Source organism: Suncus etruscus, chromosome 7, assembly GCF_024139225.1.
Source record: "Suncus etruscus isolate mSunEtr1 chromosome 7, mSunEtr1.pri.cur, whole genome shotgun sequence".
NCBI classification, from domain to species: domain Eukaryota; kingdom Metazoa; phylum Chordata; class Mammalia; order Eulipotyphla; family Soricidae; genus Suncus; species Suncus etruscus.
Genome location: NC_064854.1, coordinates 91,627,078 through 91,648,949, shown reverse-complemented (window position 1 = coordinate 91,648,949; position 21,872 = coordinate 91,627,078). Strand labels below are relative to the sequence as shown.

Genomic DNA, 21,872 nt, shown 5'->3' with positions numbered 1-21,872 from the left:
GAACAGTGGTAAGTGATATGCAAGGAAAGTGCCTTACTTCCTGTACTCCTAGTCTTCCTAAAATACTTCAAGTATTAGTGGTACTTTCTATGCCTTTTTGTTTGTTTTGTTTTGTTTTGTTTCTGGGCCACAACCAGCAATGTTCAAGGATTACTCCTTGGTTTGAACTCAAGAATTACTGGTAGCAGTGCTCAGGGACAATATGGGATGATGGAGATGGAACCCTAGTTGACCACAAATAAATCAGACACTACCTGCTGTACTATTGTCCTGGATCTTTACTTTTTCTTTCCTTTTATTTTCTTCTTTTATTTTTTGCAAAAAAAGAATAATGTGAAATGATCCCATATTTAATTTAGTTCTATCTGCCTCCCTCCTTTGTATGTCTGTCTGTACATGACATATGTGTGTTATGTTAAGGTGCTGACTTTAAAATTATCTTTTAATAATTTGTCATGTAAGAAATTTATAATATATAATTAACAAATTATGATCCACACCCTCAAAAAAAACCTTTTGAATAAATTTACAGAAATATATATTTTCTACTGTGATAGTATCATTTTCTGCCTGTACTATAGATATATTTTTGTTTATTTTCATGGAGGGGCAAATGTAGGTCTACTTCTGGTTTGGTGTTCAGGGCTTCCTCTTGTTTGTATTTAGGAACTCTCATGGTGTCAGGGATGAAACCTGCATGCAAAACTCAGCTTCTCCAGGAACTTTTTTTAAATATTCAAATAATATAAAAATAGATTTTTCCACTGGGAATTACTAGAATTACTAAAAAAAAACATGACGTATTTAATCTATATATTTGTGTATAAATATAGTATTCTAAAGTACAAATCTTTTGATTGTACAATGTACTATTGCCTCCTCATTGTTTTAAAAATCTTGTATGTTTTGGAGAACTTCGTGGATCAATTCATTAATTTTTTTGCTTTGCATTGTATTTTATATCATGGGAACAATATAATTAAATTAGGTATGCTTCTCTTAATAAGTGTTTATGTTATTTCATCTTTTCTTTTTTTTTTTAATTTAGTCCCCCACTACTACAAATTATGCAGTTGAGTTTCCCACATTTGGGGAAATCACAAGGGTCAGCACATCCGGAGTGCAATGGATAAGCTTCACCCTAGGGAAACCACCTTCGTGATCATGGTATCTCCCCTGCCAGGTAAGTATATTTCATCTTTTTTTGCACTATAAATTTAATAAAATAAATATCTATAAATACACATACTTCAGATTAAATATCTGAATTATCTTAGCTGATTCTGCAGCATGTATACATTTTAAGAGATTGTCAATGTGTATCTTTAAGATTTTGCATAAGTCCTTTGTTGTTCATCAATAAAACATATGTGATTATTTCTCTAAGTTTAAATATGTACCAATATTTAAAAATCTTTTATAATCTTGTATTTAAAAATGTTTTGCTCTTTCAATTCATAGATATGAGTAAGTTGTGTAAATTGCATATGCTTATTTGCTATTTTGACCTCTTGAATTATATTTTTCTCAAATAATATTTTTCATTTTAGGCTATGTACTTTTATTTTTGTTTGTTTTTTTATAGAAGCTCTTGTAATAACCACAATACACATATTTCAATCTAGTTCTTTCAATCTAATTTCACTTAAAAGTTTTTGGTGATTTTCTTTCCATGTAGTTATTTTAAACTTTTAAGTGGTACAAATATGTCAAATTTTATTTTTATTCTGACTTTGGCAACAAGCTTGGGAAGTTCTGTCCCATTCCAACATTATAAGATTGTTCTATTTCATTTTCCTCTAATATATATGTCTTTGTTTTTTCAATTCATATAAAACATATTTTAAAGATATATTATAAAATAAGATATAGTCTATTTTCATAATAAACATTGATCACATATTTTATTGCTTATTTAAACTAGAATCATTATCATTAGATCTGCACAAATATTTACATTTGCACAATTTCACATACAAAATTCTGAGGCACTACTATTTGTTTATTTTATGCTATATGTACTAACTTCATTTTTAACTATTACCAAGGTCTAATTGACAGATTAAATTTAATTATTAGGTAAAAGATAAATTTAATATATATTAGAAAATGTAATAATATAAATGTTATGAGAAAAACTAATATGATTAAAGTAAAAGTCTGATAATTTGATAATCACTATGTTGTTAAAGGATACAACTTTTACATTAATTTATATACCCAATTCACATACTTATTTTTTGTTTTTCTGCTGAGAATACAGTTTGATTCTTAGAAAATTTCAACCTCAAACCTTTCTTATTCTTCTAAGTTTGATCCTTTACCTTACTGCCTCCTCAAGCTTCACCACCCTGACAGTAACCATATAGTTATCTGTGAATAGTTATTTCTTTTATAGCTAAAATTAGTAACTTACAGTGAATATTCTTTTTGACTTTCAAAAACTTATTAGAATTTTTTCTCAAGTTAACTGATTTGAAGACTTGGAAGTACATGTTAGCAAATTCATCTGGGACAGGTTTTTGTTTTAGAAGAAATTTTTTACCAGTTCAATTTCCTTGTTAATAAATGATCTGTTCAGGTACTGGTTCCTTTTGACTAACTTTGGAAGGTTAAAAAAGCCCCCCCCCAAAAAACCACCTAGTGTCTCTAATTTTATGACCAAGATTTCTGTAGTAATCCCCCTGATGATCCTTAAATTTTTTGTGATATTTTGTAACATCTCTCCATTCATTTCTGATTTGTTTCATCCATTTATTTTTATTTTGAGTCTTGCTCATGATATTTCAGTCACCTTTCTTCTTTCAAAGAACAAGCTCTTTTTAAATTTGTTTTTCAAATTCATTTTACTAGATTATGCTCTAAAGTTTTATTATTTTTCTGCTTTCTTTGGGTTCCCTTTATTGACATTTTTTATAACTCTTTAAATTATGCTATTAATTTATTTAATTAGCTCCTCTCTTGTTTCCTAATGAATGCTAGCATCTTTATGAACTTCACTCTTAATATCACTTATTACTGTTTTCTAATAACATATCTACTATTCTCACTTGATTTCATAAATATTTTGATATCTTTTCTTCTTTCATCTTTGACCCACTGGGTGTTCAGTAATAATTTGTTTAATTTACAAATGTTTTAGTCAACCCCTCCCACCACCGACACACACTTTTCTGATGAATTCCATATTAAAAGCCCAGATTAAGATGGCTTTAAAATGAGTACATTCAAACTTTTAAAGAGGACGTGCTTCCTATTCATTACAGAAAGTTAAAGGTAAAGAAAACTTCCACAAAACTTTTGGGAATTTTTAGGGGCACACCCAAGAGTGTTCAGGGATTACTCCTGCTCTGTGCTCAGGGATCACACTTGCGAATTCTCAGATACCATATTGTCAAATAAAACCCACAAGTTGTAAGATTACCCCAGGCACCATATCTACAACCCCACATAGGTGGGACTGAAGCAAGTAGGGTAGACATGAAGGATTAATAAATCAAGTTAGTCAGGAGAGTCATGGAGTCAGTGGTCTCCCCTATGGTATTACTGAGCATGCCAAGTTAAAACTTTATTTATTATACCAATACCCATTCACCAGGAGAGGAAGGTCATGTAATCAAAATGTCTTGTATAATAAAAGAAAAGGTTTGAGAGAATAGGAAGTTGGGGGAACGCCTTTGTTTTTGGTTAATAACTGGGTGTCATCTTACACTATATGAGGTGCTGGAAATCAAACCCAAATAAGTCACATACAAGACAAAAATTTACCTGCTGTATTATCATTCTTATTTACCTCCTCTACAAAGTTTTTATAATACAAATATTACCCTTATGCCATACCTGCTGTATATCTCTCCATCCCTAATATAGTATTTTAATAAATAAATAAACCAAATGCTGCTGAAATTTATATATGGTAATAACTCCCCCAAATTGTCAAAGTAATCTTAGGGTAAAGAAAATCTAATTTATTTTTCTCTTAACTAACTTTAAATTATGTTAGAAATGGTAATCAAGACAATGTAATATTGGTAATTAATTGAAAACTCAGAGATAAATACTCAAGTATATGATCATTTAAACTTGGGAAAAGGTGCAAGTATATGGAGTGGAGCAAGGAAAGCATCTTTAGCAAATGAGGCTATAGCAAATGGTAAAAAAATTTCAGTATCATTAAAAAATAAACTCAGATTCTTTTCTCACATAATGCTATTACATATTTTAAGGGATTATACAATCATTCAAATTGCTGCAACATAGATGGAATTGGATGATATCATGTTAAATAAAGTAAGCCAGAAAAGGATAAATACATGATAATATCACTTACCTGTGGAATTTAGAATATCTGCATAAAGAAATGCAATATTTTGAATAGGGGTTCTTTAGAAGACTCTTGGCCCCAGAATATAGTGAGATATATATATATCTGTTCTTAACACCATCAATGTACTTGAATTCCCTTAACCCACACCCCCTTATTTCACATCTGTATTTATCCTCCTCAACTCTATTTCTTCCATTAAGAACAGAACTAAATAACAAAATCATGGAGTCAACAACACTGAAATTATGAGGCCCAAAATTTAACATCTGAACTTAAAATAATGTTTTGATGGCAGGCTGGGGCAGGGTGAGGGGAGGTATAAGATGGGAATATTGGTGAAGGGAGGGTGACACTGGTGATGAGAGTGGTGCTGAAACATATGTCTAAAATTTATCAATGAATAATAACTTTGTATATTACAATGCTTTAAGTAAAATTTAAACAGAACAAAAAACATCAATATAAATTAAAGCCCTCAATATAAAAACTGAATCTATAAGGTATATTGAGGAAAACATAGGTAGAAACCTTTATGATATCTCAGGCATTTTCAATGATTCAATGGCAAATCAAACTGAAACAAAGATAAACAAATATGCACAATAAATTAAGAATCTTCCAGTAGCACAAAAGAAATAATGACCAAAATAAAAGGATACCTCATAGATATAAAAATAATATTTTTCACATTGTTCTGACAAAGAGTTAATAACATCCAAGGTTTATAAAGCAGTTGTCATTTTTAACAAGAAAAACAATTAACCCCATCAAATAATGGAGAAAACAAATTAAGAAAAAAACACAATGATATAAAGATGGCTAAAGGGCATATAAAATGGTCTGAATTACTTATCATAGAACTGCAAATCAAAATACTAAGGATCTATCACACTAGTGATATGGAAACACAGCAAAAAGAACAAAAGCAATAGGTGTTAGCATGGGTATGGGAAAAAGAACATTTATTCATTTTTGGTAATGTTGACTAGTTCAACCTTTTGAGAAAACAGTAGACTCTCCTAAAAAGCTAGGTATTAATCTATATATCCCATCAATTCTACTTCTGGACACTTACTCAAGAGCCCCCAAAACTAATCATTAAATATATTTGCTGTTCTGTTTGTACTACATCATTACTAATGCAGCACTTTTCACAATAGCTTAAATCTGGAACAAAGTGTCCAATAACAAATTACTAGTGAAGGAAACTATATATATGCGTAAGATATATATGTATACATATGTATATATATATAACTGAACACTGAAAAATAATGCTTTTTCTTTACTGGGGATAGAATTGGAGGATGTCATCAAGGTGGTAGACATATACAGATCCCAGTATATGGGATATAAAGAAGCATCATAGGAAAATAAAAGCAACAGAATAAAAGAACTTGTTTACGAAAAAGAGTTTTATCATGGCAGTTAAAAGAGAAGTAGAGAGGCTGGGGAGAGGCTTTGTTGAGGCTTAGTGGGGGTTAAACATTGAGACAATGGTAGAAGAAACACACTCTGGTATTGGGTATCACAGTGCATTTTTGTATTTATTGAAATATTTCAAATTTCTGAATCATGGTGTTTACCCCCCACATCCAGATATAAATATTCAAGTTATGTTAAGAGATTTGGGTATGATTTCATGTATAATTTATAGCTTGACTGGTACAAGAATTCTTCAAATTTCTTGATAAATTACTTGTGAGGAAATCAAGTACAATAATGATAATTGGATACTTGGCCTGGTGTAGCTACTTGAGGGAGAGTGGTGAATAGGTGGAAGGAGAGTTCCCTAATAGTAGATACAGCCATAATGACAAAATAAAACAAGTGGGATCAGATTTAGCTTCTTCAGTTATTAGTTATGTTACTCGGACCAATCCAGCATCTTGATTCAGCATTTTTGTAAGATTAAATCAGGTAATAATAAATGTCAAAGTAACTCCTAGTCTTCTCCTTAGAGGAGAAATCAGTTTATTTTATAACAAATAGTCCTTAAATAATAATATAAGTAAATTTAACACAGTAAATGTTAATTTAGGTGACTAAAAGATAAAAATGTATTCTAATTTTACTGTAAATGAAACAATTATTTGCTTCAACTAATTGGAAAAACTATTCTTTCTTTTAAAATCTCCAGAAGGAACATTGATATAGTTTGTGATCAACTTAATTTATTTAAATTTTTAGAAATATATAACACATTGTTTTATGTTCATGCCTGGTGCATGGAGCTCAGTTGTATCAGGGATTAAACCTGACCAGCCATATGCAAAACAAGTGTTTTACCTCTGTATTTTTTCCAGCTCCCATAATACATTTTATTTAACAAATTATATATCCCTACATTTTGTCTAAAAATAAAAGTTTGGTAAGTAAAGGCTTGGTTCACTACTAGATTATCAGATGCTATCTTTATAGAAGTTCATGTATAAATGTCTGACTTTAAAAGAACAAAATACTACTTGCTTAATATAGCTGAAAATATAATACTCAAATGATAAAGTTAAAAAATTATGTTTGCCTACTGAGTTTTGTTTGAATATTTTTATAACAAGAAAAGTATTTTAAATGATAATGTTCTTTTCCTTTGCTATCTAATTATGAAATCAGTATCACAACTTCTCTTTGTCATTCAAATTCTCACTAATTCTACAAAGGTCTTTTTCTCACATATTTTGAGGATTCTATACCAGAAAGATTAGCTTACAAGTTACTTTCAGTATGGAAGATAGAAACAGAAGAATAAAAGTCCAAAAAGAAATAAAAGATGCTATTCTGGTGTTTTTGTAGATGAAGAAAAAGTCAGATGCAAGGGACATAAAGTATAGAAAGGACATAGAAACAAAGTCCTTTAGTCTCAGAAGAAATGCAGTCAACCAAAACTTTGGGATTAGACTATTAATATCCTTTTCAGATCTTTGAGTTCTGTTCTGAAATACTAAATCTGTTGTAATTTGCTACACAGTAATGATAAAAAAAAAACTAATGTTGTTGCTTAGAAAGGTATTGGTGACTTCCAATAAAGGAGAAAATGATAAATACAGCTAGGAATAATTTGGATCTATACCTACTTCTTCCTATTCTCATTATATCTAGTAAAAATTTTTTGAAAAACCTGACAGAACACGTTTGTCCCAATTTATAGTCTACTGCTAATTTCAATGGAAATATATGGAAAATAGTTAAGGTGTTTGTGCAACATAGTCCTCACACTCAAAATTACTTACATGTAATTTTGAGAATAAGATTGTGCTTATATAAAAGAAAAGAGAGATATAGGCATAAAGGCAGACAGGAGAGAGGGCAAGACAGGGGAGGGTGGGAGGGAAACAGGTAACATTGGTAGGAAGAAACGTGTACTGGTGGTAGGATGGGTATTGTACATCATATTACTGAAACTTAATCATAAATAACTGTGTAATTGTGCATCTCAAAGTGATTAAACTTAATAATTTATTGTAATAAAATATTTTGCAAATAAAGTAACTTAGATGATCCTATTAGACTACCATATGAGAGAGCTGAAAGGGCTAGAGCACATACTCTGGAAATGCAAGGCTTCAATTCCATTCCCTGTCTCTGAATGCCACACTAGGGCCAGAGATCTAACCCTGCCAGTCTGGAGCGCAATTGGGCCTGAACAACCCAGTATGACTGGTCTGGGCACTGAACTTGAGTCTGTGCACTCTAACTTGGGTATTGCTGAGAATAGCAGCCTCAGGATCCCTAGAACACTATTTGGGAACCCATTCTCTTCCAAAAGATAATACTGTGTGACTTATTTATTGACCCAGTGAAAAAAGATTTATTGAGCATATTTAATAGGTCACATTTCCCAAGAGCACAATAGTTTATTTTTTAAATAAATCATAACTATCATATTTTGGGAGGGAATGAGTTTCTAAATAGTGTACTAAAAGTAATGTGATAGTTTTTTGAAAAAGCTTATAGGTTTTATAGCTTTACAAAAATACTCAGAACCATTTATTTTAAAAAATATCAACTCTCTGACATGAAAACAAATTTAAGATTGAACTACTAAATGTCATCTATATTTTAGATAGCTGAGGTCAATTAAATCAAATATATCTTTTAAATAAATTAGATAAATAATAAGAAATTACCTGTCCAATAAAATAAAATAATTATATAATTTAAATTTATAAAATTACATATTATGGAAAACCACTATTCTAGATTTAGTTATTTATCTGAGGCTACAAAATAAATTAATGATGATGATGGGGTAGGAGTCAGAATTTATTTTGAGTTTATAGTGAAAATTCTTTCAATATTACAGTAAAAATTTCATGACTAACTTGCTGGTCATATATATTTTTCAATTTATAGGAGAGAAAATGCAGTGGATATAAGATTCATATTAATTCCAGAAATAATTTAAAGTAGAAATTGTACTACCTTTAATTTTCATAAAAATGGGGAGAAAGAAAGAAAAGAAAATGAGTACTATTAAGATGTCCTGTTCTTTCCCTGAAAAGATATAGTCAAATGAAAATTCTAGAAGCCAGTCCCTGACTGCTGTGGGAGTAGAAGAATGTGGAGTGTTCCTGTTCCGTGTTCCAACACTTTGTGGAGTTTCACTACTGTTTCTCAAGTGCCTATTTTACATACACTTGGCATCTTTCAACTGTTACTCGAGACCCAGAGCCTCTTTCCCATTAGTTTTCAACCTGTGCCAGTTATATCTTAGGGGACCCGAGTTCATATGCCCAGCAGGCACTGTCGACACTCACTTCTCAATATGAATATCCTGTTTTTATTCTTAAATTATATTTTTACATTTTGTTACGTTTTGGTTGTGCTCAGGGAACCATATGGGATGGCAGGGATCAAATCTAGATGAGTTTCTTGCTCTTTCTTCTATACTATTGCTCTGGTACCTAAAGAACAATAATTTTTAAGGTTTTGCTAACTGTCAGCAATTTTCTAAGAGTTCTTATCATATAATTACATCAACTCTTTTTAACAGTTCTACAATCATTCTCAATATTTAGTGAAGCAAACTGAGGCAAGATAATTACATAATTTGTCGAAGTTTCAAGTTTATGCAGTTAGTAGAATGCCTGAAAAAAAAACAAAATCTGGTTTGATATAGATATATACTATGAAATTTTGGTGGTACTACAAATGAGACATAACACTAAACATATTCATATATGTATACTTCCACAGTTTAATATTCTTTTAAAATATTTCAACAATGGGGCCAGAGAAGTGGCACAAGCGGTAGGGCATCTGCATTGCACTCGCCAACCTAGGACGGACCATGGTTCAATCCCCCGGTGTTCGGTATGGTCCCCCAAGCCAGGAGTAATTTCTGAGCACTTAGCCAGGATCATCACATCCTGAGCATCACTGGGTGTGACCCAAACTCCCCCCCCCAAAATTTCAACAACAACAACAACAACAAGTTGGGGTCATCTCCAGTAGTACTAAGAACTTACTCCTAGCTCTGTGTTTGTCAATAGATCTTGATGGTGTGCAAGCAACTATATGCCTTTGTTGGGGATCAACTAAGGTTAACTCTGTGTAAGACAAATGTCTTAACCCTCATTACTCTTTTTGGCCCTGCATGGTTCAATTTATAAAAAATTGACTCAGATTGAAGAAAGCTGCTGGTAATCTGTTGCCACACATGTCAATTTCAGAATCAGAGTCATTATTTTATCATTTAGAAACAAGCTTATTAACACAAGGAATTTTGATCTTTTAGAAAATAACTTAATTTCCACTGTTTTAAATATATTTAAAATGTATAACACTGGGGCCTACTTCTGAAACAAATATTTAGTGAGTTTAGAAGAGTTTTATGAGTTTTCATTTGGAACAACCATAAAAGAATAAAAAAAAGAGAGAAATTAAAACAGAGAAGAACAAGAGGATTTACTTATTCATTGTTAATCACAAAGTAAACAGTTCTTTTAGGAAAAAGCAGGCTCTCTTGCTAGCATGCTACCTGCCAGACTTTTGTGTTAGTATAGTGACTGTTGAAATTGCATCCAGAAAGAATAATCAGAGTCCTCAACATTATATTTATTTTTCCTTATATTACTTGCTCTTTTTTTACTTCTTTATTGGACGCTATCAATTCCTTGCATTTCAAATGATCAAAACACTTTGTCCATTTCTAGACTCATTCAGCTTTAAAATTTGTCAAAAGTAGAGTGTTAAGCATGTTTCCATCTTCAACATAAGTTTTCTGAAGGTATCGTTTCTGTGACAAAAAAAGTCTACTCAAGCTTTAAAAAAGAAAAGAAATCTGAGGGAGAAATAGGACTTCTGACTCAAGACTCAGTATCTCCCTGTAGGATTTTGGTTTTTACCCATTTAGTTAAACAAGATTTCGATGTAGAGCAAACATTGTCTTTCTTTTCTTTACATTTTAGCTGAAAGAATAATTTGTTTGATAAGCCTTTTCTGTAATTCACTATAAAGTATTTTACAAATCATTTTAGAAACAAACCAACTTCTACCTAGCCCCCACTGAAGTTGCTCTGGGTGCATTTGAAATACATGGAACTCTCCTCAAATCTGCATCCTCTCTTTTTCAGAAAGGTGGCAGTGTTGCCTTGTGGTTTTAACCAATTAACACTGCAGTGGCAATCTCTAGTAGAGGTGTGAGTCTCTAGTGAATTAACAGACCAACCTTTTCACCTTACTGGACTGAATGCACTCTAAAACACATTGGAGAGTTGACATTCCCTGAACCTTCAGGCAGTCTTGTAGCCCCCAAGTTCTTGTGTGTTCATCTCATTTTAGCAATACTGACCCTAAGAAAGATTCAACAGGACCCCAAATACACCTAAAAGTCAGGGTCAACACTAGCAACACTAGTGATCTACACTAGTGACCTTTCTGTCTCTATTTTACCATATTTTAAAATTATGCCCAACTAAATTCTAAGCAATACATGAGTTAGAAAATTATGACTTTTTTTTAACAAAACATTATATAGAAATGTTCACACCAGAGTTCTTGGAAAGCAACTTATCTTCTAAGTAGTTCTACCTTTTATTAAGCAATAATTCTCACTTCTATAAAAGCAACATTATATACATTATTGAGAAAACTTAAGAAGGCAAGTGGAAACATGGAGATATACACCCTGAGATCTTCCGTGAGAATATATACCAACCCTGGCACTCACCTTCACTCAGCGCCCTTTTGAAAAGTTTCCCTTTGAAACAGTAATAGGAAAATTTGGGGAAAAGTCTCCATTTATAAATATCAGATAGTTTGGGGGAAAATTGCAGCATTGCATTTTTTTTCTCTACAGTGATGTCATTTTGAATATTTGGTGTGATCCAAATTCCCTATTTTTACTTCCCCCAAGTGACTTTTTTTGGAAGTACATTTGTTTGTAGTAAGTGACATTGAATTTAACACGCATGCCAGGTTCATCTTTTCAGCAACTATAAACTGAAATTTAGAGCTACTAAAGTTGAAAACCTGTAATTGTTCATTTTCAATTATTTTCCTTTACCATGTGCTCCTTCAGAATTTCTAATTACAGAAAAAATAAAATAAAAACGACCTTTTTCACAAATAAAAACACATTTAATAACTCAAAACACTGAAAACAAAGATATAAAAAGACCGGGGTCCAATAAAATTCATTTCTTCCAAAATGTGCTTTTGGGGAACAGAGTTGAGTTAGTGACAGTGACGGCAGGCTTCAAAATATTTATTGGAAAGCAGACTAGAGTGGAGAATTGCGGAAGAGAAAGATTTAAAAAGGAATGCTAAATGCCTTAGCCCTACCTGATCTGAATTTGCTCCTAATCAGCAAAGAATGCTCAGACCCCAGAAGTGTCATGTTGAATTTCAACGAACCGCTGGTCCCTGAGCGAGGTGCCCCTGTTTTCCACCAGGAACAAGTTCCCGAGAGCCCAGCTGACCGCAGCTAACAACTCAGAATACATCCAACTCTCCGTGCGTTCCCCTGGGTAGGAAGGAGTACAGTAATAGGCAGTGACTGAAACCGGTGTCCCCAGAAAACTGGCGGAGTCCCTCTCAAGTGCGTAGCTAGTTAACGGTTATCTGGTGAGGCCCTCCTCCTCTGCATTTGGCCGGGAGCAGCGGCATCCTAGGCGTTCTTGACTGATGTCATAGGCTGCCAGCAAAAGCGGAGTACCATCACTATGGCTTTATGAAGGTCCGGAGTTTGCCATCTGATACTTTTTTTTAAACTACTGACAGGAACTCAGCCAATCAGAAGCAGGGAGCAGAGAGCCTGGATGGAGCTGCCTCAAAGGGAATGCCAGCTTTTTTTTTTTTTTTTTTTTTTTTTTTTTTTTTTTTAACTCTTTGCTTCTGGCTGAGCAGTCTTGGGACCTCCTTGTGCAGATTCTGTTTAAGCTCTGAGAGGGTATAAGGGGGCAGGAGGAAGGAATGGAGGGTTGCAACAGACCCAGGTTTCAGAAGATACGTAGCTGATTTCTGGAGGGAGCTGTCAGGGCTTTTCCCGCTGGCTGCTGCTGCTACTCTGCCGCTGCTATTCTGAGGCCACTCTGCAGGCAGGAGACTAAGGTCGTCTCCAACTCAGCGAAAGTCTGCCTGGGCCGCTAACAGAACTTGGAAGATAAAAGGAATCCCTGGAAGATAAATGAGGCTTCCAAAGGACTAGAGTCCCAAGCTCTCTTGTTTAAGAGGCTCAGGACACAGAAAAGAGTCTACGTCCCACAGCTCCAGTATCCGATTTGGACCCAGTCCATAGAAGAAACACAATTTACTCCCCACCCCGTATTATACACTCCATTCCCCCCCCCCAAAACCTTTTTGTATCAAGTCAGATCTAGTGTGTCTCAAATTCCATCTGGGATGCCTGCGGTGCTCTCCAGCAAGGAAGTGGGTGGAAAGTGAGGCCAGGAAGGCACCAGAGGTTAAATGATTCTAGATAAAATCTAGTGGAAGGAACTCCAGGAGGAAGGTTATATGGAGTGAGAGAGGAGAGAGCTGAGACTCGGAAAGTCTCAGAGGATTTTATCGTGTGAATGTATTCCTAGTTAGTTTCTCCCTAGGGGAAAATCCTTTCCTAATTCAACATGTAGTTTTTGAGCATATCTGCTCTTCAACAAGTCCAAGATCCAGCTCCATTTCAAAATTTGCTTACTTGCTATCAGAACAGAGACTAAAATCTAAAAACAAACTATATATTTGCATAATACTGGATTGTCTTTGTTTGCCACTTCCTATGCATGTGGGGCCTCCAGGTTATATGTACTTTGTCAATATATGTCTCAGTAGACATCTTAAATTGCTAAAACCTGAAAGGGTGACAGATATGATTATAGTTCATAGAGACATCTTCTACTACTTTGTCTCTGACCTTCTATTCAATTACTCTGATCCTTGAGTTCATTTTTTGTATCTGTCCAGTATTTGTATAAAATTTAGACCTTTTATAGATCCCTTGATTGCTATAAGTTAGAAGCAAGAAGAGCGATGCCATCCTTTTTCTTTCTCATTCATCTGCTCTTGGGTCAGTGTCTTGAGAGTGAAGGCCTATAGGAACAGTTCAATGATTTTGAAACATCCCCAGTTAGACTATTACTTACTCAATACTTTTGTAACAAAAATAAATTATTGTATTGCTTCTCTGGAGACTAGAAATTTGGAACAGGTTTCACTGTTCCTACCGGAAGGTAATAGGGAGTTATATCTTGCCTTTTCCAGCTTCTTGAAAATACCCACGATTTTTGGCCTCTCTGTATTTAATGGTTCCCCCATTGTTCACTGAATTATCCAACCTTCATCAGCTATGCTGTATTAAGTGCTTATCTTGTTGAAGGAGCTATCACTTTCTTACATGCTGGACCATATTAAATCTATTAGAATAAAGCCTTATATAATATTTATTAATTACAGAAATTAATATTATCTTCTACCTTACTATTTCTTTGTTGAGGAATATTTAACATTTTCTGGATGAGTACCAGAACATTGGAAGAGAACATTAGTACCTTTGCCACTTACTCAGGTGAGCCCTCTACTAGCATGTTCTTACCTATATTGCATATGAATGCTTCTTGTCTTCCCTGAAGAAGTAAAAAAAAAGATGCTTGAGGTTGCAGATTTGTAGGAGGTAGAAAAAACTGGCAAGTCTTGAGGTGCCTGTGGCAGGAGGTACTCTTTAGAAAAGAGATGGTGGGATAAGGATTATTCCTAAATTATGAGTACAGAAAAACTATTTTTAGCAACATTAAAACAAACAAAAAAGTCAAATAGATTTTTATCCTGAAGGCTCTAGGGCTGAGAAGTTATACATGACAAATTGAGAATAGGGAATTACTTTTTCTGTGAAAGCTATAATGGAAAGAGCTAAAGTCAGCATTAAATATCAGGGACTGCATGATCCAGATGAGATGGACAGGAATAAATATTTATTATCACTGAAAGACAGGGTGAGTGAGAAGATATATATATCTATATCTATATTTACATATATATCTATATATAAATAGAGGAGGAATGGGGAGAGAAAAAGTGCATGTGGTTGTGGGTTTTCTTTTTAATATGGAACTTCACAAATTTGCATGTCATCCTTGAACAGGGACCATGCTAATCTTCTTTGTATCATTCCAATTTTATTATATGTGCTGCCGAAGTGAACAGTGTTGGGTTTTTTTTTTTAAGTAAGTTTGGAAAATTTTACCAAACTCTCCTCAATTTTCCCATCACTGCATGTAGTTGCTGACTTCTTCCCTCTGGGACTTTTATCCCCTATGGCATGAAAATCTATAAATAAAAATATGCTTATATAAAGGCATATTTTGTTTGCAAGCATTTTTTTGAAAATTTTTATTTAAACATTGTGATTTACAAAGTTATGCAAGCATTTTCTATGAAAATTTTTAATAAAATTGAGAAGAGATTTGAGAAGGGAACAGATCTCCCAATTGCTATGCTTTGGGACAGCAAGCTAATTCAACAATGACATGGCACCAAACTCTATGCTGCAATTGGATTACGTTAGTGTTTCTCCCATGGTCTTCTCTCCTGAGCTCAACGTTGAGTTTGCAATGTGATATTGAGGAACTTTGAGAACTAGAAAGATCTATATTTAAATCTAAGTCATTGTTGTGACATGAAGTAAGTTATTAAAGTTCTCTTGGACATAAAACAACTTGGGTGTAAATAGAGTTTACTTTCAAAAAGAGTTTTGATGTTAAAATAAAGAAATACACTTAAAATGCTCGAAACTTTAGTGGTAATTTTTTGTTTGTTTTTGGGTCACACCAGGCAGCCCTCAGGGGTTACTCCTGGCTCAGAAATAGCTCCTGGAAGGCTCGGGGGACCATATGGAATGCTGGGATTCGAACCACCGTCCTTTTGCATGCAAGGCAAATGCTTTACCTCCATGCTATCTCTCTGGCCCCTTTAGTAATAATTTTTAGCCTGCTATTTTTATCCTTCTCCAACTTCCAATTATTTTTGATCATTACAAGTAATTAATTTTTTTTTGTGAAGGGGGGCATACCCAGCGGTGCTCAGGGGTTACTCCTGGTTCTGCTCTCAGAAATTGCTCCTGGCTGGGGGGACCATACAGAATGCAGGGATAGAATTTGTCCTGGGTCAGCTGCATGCAAGACAAATGCCCTATCACTGTGCTACCACTCAGGCCCCATGTAACTGTTTTTAAATGATTTTTGTGGATGAGCTTTTGGGGCGATACCCAGTGGTTCTCAAACTTACTCCCAACTCTATACTTAGAGATCTCTCCTGGTAATGCTCAGAGGACTACTGTGAGGATGGGAATCGAATCCAGGGTAGTGTTCAAGGCAAGGGACTTACCTCTTGTACTGATCCTCTTTCTCTTTTGTTGTGATTTTAATTTACTCTGCCATCTGGAGATTTATAATAAATGACTACAATATAGTAGTCTACAGTAAACACATATTCTGTGATTTCAGATTCCCTGGGTTATAATCTGGGCATGGCTTAATTGGTTCTTTGCTTGGGTTCTCACTAGGTTGAAATCAATGTTGTGGTCTGGTTAGAGGCTCATTTTTTTTAATTTATTGGCTATTCAATTCTATTTCAGTTCTTTGTAGCTCTAAAATACTTAATGGCTTGTTTTTACAAAGTTAATAGCAGAATCTTCCAGCAAAGATTCTTATAAAAGACTCACTTGGTTAGGATAGGCCCACTCAGGAAAATGTTCAAAATGCTTCTTCTTTTGCTATACAATGGCAATATAATTTAGTCAGATTTAATTCCAAAGTCTCCCTCAAACAAAATGAAAGAGAAATAAAAAGAAGACTAATCTGGGGCTGGAGAGATGGCACAAGCGATAAGGGTCTGCCTTGCCAGTGCTAGCCTGGGATGGCTTGCGGTTTGATCTCCCAGTGTCTCATATGGTCCCCCAACCCAGAATCAATTTTAGAGCACATAGCCAGGAATAACCCCTAAGCATCATGGGGTGTGGCCCCCCAAAAAGGAGACTAATCACTAAAATTCATTTAAAATTCACCTTCCATAACTATGGTTTTTGATTTTCAATTTATGTGAAGGTGGTGTGTGTGTCAGATATGAGACCAAAGTTCAGAACTGACCTCTGTATTCATTTCCTTATATAGCAGCAAGAAGTCAGCTGCTAGGTGAATAGGAGATGGATAGTAAGCAGAGGATGGTTAGTCTATGTTGGCTTTAGGATCTCTAGTACATTCTTCTTAGAAAAATTCCTACATCCCACCCAAGGCCATCAATTTCTTCATGTATCTCATCTGCATGTTGGCCTCTGGACTGTTTCTTTTGTCAGTTCTTCTTTGCATTTTTCTCTATTTCAAATGTTTAGTGAGCAATTTAATGGAAACAATTATCCCCTTTTATATATTCTTTAAAAGTTCATTTTTTGAATCTGTGAACATCTTTTTGATTAGTGCTTCCTAAGGGATATAGTGTAGAGACATATTTCAAACTGAAATGAAAGGACCCAAAACAAGAAAATATAGAGAAACAAGGAGTTGTATGAAGAAAAAACTGGACAGTGTATCTCCACATGGAAAGTGTAACATGGATTTAGCTATAGTCTTTGAAAAATAATGTGAATTCTTGTTGCCAAGCTTTTGAGTTATTAAAACTGGAAAATACAGGTTGTTATATTAAATGTATTATTTTGTAAAAATATGAGATCACATGTACTTATAAAAGGTATTAAAACAAATTATAAAGTAAATAGATATCCAGCACATGTATTTTAGTGGCAAAGTATATGCCTCTCCTATTTTCCATCCTGGAACTGACAGGAAGTGGGGAGAAATAAGCAAATTAATAAACAAAACAAAGTGAGTCAACCCAGTAGGGATATTCAGGTTCCTAGGTTCTGTTGGTTTACAATTTGTATCATTCTAACTAAAACTGGCTTCCAGTCTCTTCCCTGCTCTTTTTTACATGTTGAAGACTCACCTAAGTGGTATTAGTTCTAGATAGGCCTTTTGTCTTCAATCTCCCAGACCAGAGATGTTCTTAGTGCTTAACAAAAAACTGTGGTTTTGACAGGCAGCTCACTCCCTTGCTCCCTGATCACATGTTTTCAACCTCTCAAAGTTGGTCAGTTTTATTTCATATCTGACCCCTTCTCTAGACCCATTTTTCCAGGGATTAGGTTATGGGGTGTGAATGTCATGATTCTTCTAACATGCAAATCAAAATATGTCTCATAGTTGAATGTGTTTCACTTGGGAAAAGTTTAGTAAAAGTTCATTTGTAAAAGTTTAGCCTATATACTAAACTTTGCTATTGAATCTGTGGCTTTATCTACTCTCCAGGAGAGAAAGGGTTAAATACATGCTACTTGTTTAAGAACTTAACCAATCTAGGAATTTCAGCCCAGTCTAGCAAGTTATTTATAGAATGGACTGTGTTCTAGTGCTGTAGTTTAAATATTGAGAAAAAAAGTCTGACTCCGGACCTCCAAGAGATTTTGTGGCATGTCATCTAAAAACTCTAACAATACTGAAATCCAATGCCACTGCTAGAATAATATTAGAATCAAATTTCAGCTGGAACTAATGTGAGTTATCCTTTTAGTATTTGGGAGTCCTGGATTCTGAACAAGGAGAGATGATATTTTGTAGGGAACACGTGTTAGGCTTCTCTTTGGTTCTCAACAAGAAGAAATACTTTTGTAAAAGCCACTTTTGTAAAAGACCACATGTTAGGCTTTCTCAAGCATATTTCCTTTAATATCACCTCAAGCTACCTGGGCATGCCAGGTAGCCTATCTAGAAAACACACAGGGAACAGTGGGAATGTACCCTAGAAAACAGCCAATTAGTTTAAGAATCATCAGAAGTTAGAACTTCTCTAAAACCCCTCCCTATGTACTCTGACTTGTGACCCTGGGAATGGAGGTCTCTTCTGGGAGATGGCCCTGATAGGTCAGTATGGGGCTTGTGGCTTAGGGATAAAGTTTTCTTTTCAATTGTGTGGTCTCATTCTTTGACTCCAAACTCTAACATTTGGAGGCTCATCTAGGATTGAACAATGATGACTCAGTCTCCAACAAAGCTGCTTAGATCTCTTGAACATACACCAGGACCCCCTCAAGGTAGGTAAAAGCCTAAAAGGGAAAGGAGCTCTGAGAGGGTCCCAAGCGAGGAGAAACAGGGTGGAGTATTGATCCCCAGGGTCAGAGGCTTGTGGGGACTCCTCATTTCCTCCCATCAGGGAAGATGGTTTTGACTACCATCACCACTGGGGAAAACACCAATGTGGGTGCGGGTCCTACTGGGTGCCACATGGTTTTGAGTTTCACTCAGGGGTGCCCTAGCATCACTGCTGAGGGTGATACATGGATTCAAGTCCCACCTTGGACCTCTTGTTTTCTAGTCCCAATAGGGTTCCATTCACTCTATTTCTCTCTGTCTTTGTATTCATCATGCTGTGTTTTCTCTGTACCACTATCTTCTCTGGTTAGAACACAAAGAGAAATTCAAGAGAGAATGCCACCCTCTTGGGGTTGGTGAAATTTGCTTTGATTTCAACAAAAAATGTGTGTTGTGTTCTGTGCCTGCCATTGAGTTTTGTGTCTTTCTTTGTATAGCTTGATTTGCAAGTCTGGTATTACTTGGTCATTTTAACTTTCAAATGAAGGAATTTTCTCAAACTTTAGAAGATTCTAAGATGTAAAATAAATTTATTTGAACTTCCGGTCTTCCAGCTCTTGAAGGATCTCTTTCCTTCCTGGGAGCCAGGAGTTTCTGCCAGTATGGGGAATGGCAGCACAAGAGGTTCTGGCTTCAGGATGTCCCAGGCAAGTTTCCTTACTAACCCTGTTCATTGTGAGGAAGATGGGGGGACACCTTTGTTTTGGGTTAATAGAAAGTGTTCATCTTACACTAAGAATGAATAATTGGGAGGAATATGATGCAAATTTTGCAGTTAGCCTTTTTAGACAATATTGGATTGGCTGCTTGCAAGGCAAACGTCGCTGTGCTATCTCTCCACACCCCCCCCCATGCTTTTTCCCGGCCCACTTAAACATCAATTACAGAGAAAGTAGCTTATAAAGAGGCAGAAAAAAGATGCAGCCGATCCAGGACCTAAGGTGGTTGGTTCGAATCCCTGTGTCCCTTATGGTCCCTTGTGCCTGCCAGGAGCTATTTCTGAGCAGATAGTCAGGAGTACCCCCTGAGCACAGCCGGGTGTGGCCCAAAAAAACAAAACAAAACAAAACAAAAAAGCATGGGTCAGAAATTTAGAATGTACATACTGATATTTTTTAGTCAAGCAGACTTTTTGTTACATTTCCAATCTTGACTATAAAGCCTAGATTTTTAGACTGGTTTGTGAAAAAATTGGCAATGTAAAGATGTTTCCTAATATTTAAAATAAAAAAAATCAACTATGTAATGGTACCAGAATATTTCTGTTTGTTCTTCTGGTATTATATTTAAGATAAAAAGAGTTCTGAATAGGAAAAGCATAAGATGATTCGCTTTAGGTTACACAACAGAGAAATACTGATCAAGCAAGGTTTTTGTAGCCTGATGCAAGGGATATGTACAATGGTACAGAACCTATCTGAGCAGTTTATCACATTGTTGTTACTTGCTTAAAATAAAATGTTTGAGGGGCCTGAGCAGTGGCACAGAGTGGTAAGGCATCTGCCTTTCCATCGCTAGCCTAGGACGAACCGCTGTTCAATCCTCTGGTGTCCCAGTTGGTCCCCCAAGCCAGGAACAATTTCTGAATGCATAGCCAGAAGTGTGTGTCACAAAAAATGTGTTTGAGAGAGGAATATATATGTATATATGTATATATATATACAATTATACTGGACTAATAGTTACCATTCAATATTAGACAAGTGCAAATTGCATGGAAAAACCTTTAACTCTGCTTAGGTGGCTTTTATGTTTTAATAAATAAATTATTTAATTGAATAACCATGAGATAAATAGTTACAAAGTTTTCCATAATTGAGTCTCAGCTATACAATCTCCAATACCCATTTCTTCACCAGAGTACCACCCATTTCACTTTCCCTCACACATTCTCCTGTGTCATCTCTCCTGCCTGTCTCTGTGGCAGAATTTTTTCCTTTTCTCTCTTTCCCTTCCTTTTTTCCTTATTTTTTCCTTATTTTCCTTCCTTTTTTCCTTATTTTTAATATTGTTACTGAAGGAGAATCATACATATCACTTTATTCCCTTTCAGCAACTTGCTTTTTCCCGAGTGATCATTTACAACTATCATTGTCATAGTGTTTCCTTCTCTGCCCTAGGTGCACTTTCCTACCATTTATGGCAAGTTTTCTAACATTGGCTTGTTATTCTAGTTCTCTTTCTGAATTAATATTAATATTGTCACTAAATATTAGTATCATACTATCTTATTTTATATTACACAAATAAGTGTGATTATTCTGTTTATTCCTTTCAATCTGACTAATTTTACTCAGTATAATAGTCTTCATATCCATCCATTAATCATGAAATTTCTTTATTTCATTTTTCTTTAATAGGTTCATTATTTTTATTGGGTAGATGTATCATGATGTCTTTATCAACTCATTGTTCTCAGGCACTTGATTTGTTTCCAAATTTTGGCTATTTTGAATAGTGCAACAATGAAAAAAATGCATCTTCTTATTCCTAAGGACTGCTTTAACTACTTGTGGCTCTTGGACAGTATGGGTTTGAACTGCATGAATACTTATATATGCCTGTTTACAAAGTATTAAATTTACTCATGAAATTCACTTAGCTAAAAATACTATATATGTATTTAGTTTCTTATAATAAATGGATTACTTTTAAAGTGTAACAATATAGTCCATATAAATATATAAAATATGTGTTATGATTTAGGTTATTGGCATAGTCCCAACTCAGTTTTTAGACTAAAATTATATAGGATTTTTTATTGCACAGGGTCAGTGCCTTAATATTTAAAGGTTAACTACACCTTGAGAATACTGACAGCTAATTGCCTACCTGTCAATTATACTATCATCAGTCTTCGTATTTCTAGATTCTCTTGAAGATTAGCAATTTTTAGCCCTTTCCTTCCTTTC

At 34.6% G+C, this 21,872-nt stretch overlaps 1 non-coding gene and 1 pseudogene across 1 annotated transcript; both read right to left on the bottom strand.

Moving 5' to 3' along the window:
• Window positions 1-1,045: 1,045 nt before the first annotated feature.
• On the bottom strand, window positions 1,046-1,191 carry LOC126014787 (uncharacterized; annotated as a pseudogene).
• Window positions 1,192-14,860: 13,669 nt separating this feature from the next.
• On the bottom strand, window positions 14,861-14,963 carry LOC126015325 (U6 spliceosomal RNA). The gene has a single exon (XR_007498201.1). It is a non-coding gene; the product is annotated as a U6 spliceosomal RNA (small nuclear RNA).
• Between the last annotated feature and the right edge of the window lie 6,909 nt (window positions 14,964-21,872).